Below are 1220 nucleotides of genomic sequence, written 5' to 3' on the forward strand. Positions count from 1 at the left end.
GAAAACTTTATGAACTTCTCTTGACTTAACTCTTAACTTTCCTTGAATTGAATTATGGATTCAAGGATTGTGATTTGTGATAGGAAGGATCTCATGATGTATAGGAGTGTTTTTAGATAGTCAAACATGAGAAAAGATCAAGAAATCACTGTCTGGAAGCAAGTCCGCGACGCGGAGATGCATTTAAATATTTGATCGCAAAATTTATTTTTGAAGCAGAACAGTTCGTGACCACTCCACGACGCGGAGAAAACTTTTTGGAAAGGGTGGGGCAGGTCCGCGATGCGGACTGGGACCCCAGTTTTGCCCGACTTTTTCCTTCTTTGTTTTTCCAAACCCAAATCGCCTAAACACGACTATTTTTCTCAAATTCTCTTTAGATTCAGATACCCGGAAAATTTACCCAAGAACCTAACTCAAAACAACTCTAAAACTCGACGCGATAATCTCAAGAACTCCTCAATTCAGCCCAATTCAAGAACGAAAATAAATTCAAGAACACATATCAAGAACATCAAACTTTCAATCCTTTTTAGGACGAATTTCGCTGAACTAAACATGATTGGCGCATGGGTGAATGAAACCAACGCTATGAAAGTATCACATACCTCGTAGGGATCACCCCTTGACAAAATCCACACGCAAATCTCCAAGAAATCGACGATTCTTGAACTTTCTTCTCATTTCTCCTCTTTTCTCTTTTCTCCAAGCCCTAGCGTGAATTTCTAATTTTCTATACTGATCTAATTCTGATTAGACCCCAGATAAACTCCCAAAAATGAATTAAAATAATTGGGTAAGGAAAAGACCAAACTACCCTTCCAAAATTTGGATTACACGTTCCTTACTTTAACAGCCCAACTTCCAATGGGCATATCTCACTCATACAAACTCGGAATCACACAAACTTGGAGGTGTTGGAAAGATAATTCCAAGATCTTTCCTATGGTATATGGAGGCACACCTAAATCATCTTGAGCTAGGAGTTATGGTCGTTTGAAGTTGACCAAAAACCCAAACTTAACATAACTTAACAAATTTTCAGATTTTTGATTCTTTCCTAAAATGACTATTTCCAATTCTAACTCTTTCTAGCTCTTTCAATTAGCGAGATGTTACAATCTCCCCCTTGGGAACATTCATTCTCGAATGAGATTACTCTTACTAGGCTAAGGGTGTAACATCTAACATTCAGCTCAAACACCCAACAAGCAATGCAA

The sequence above is a fragment of the Solanum tuberosum genome, unplaced genomic scaffold (assembly GCF_000226075.1).
Source record: "Solanum tuberosum cultivar DM 1-3 516 R44 unplaced genomic scaffold, SolTub_3.0 scf00118, whole genome shotgun sequence".
NCBI lineage: Eukaryota > Viridiplantae > Streptophyta > Magnoliopsida > Solanales > Solanaceae > Solanum > Solanum tuberosum.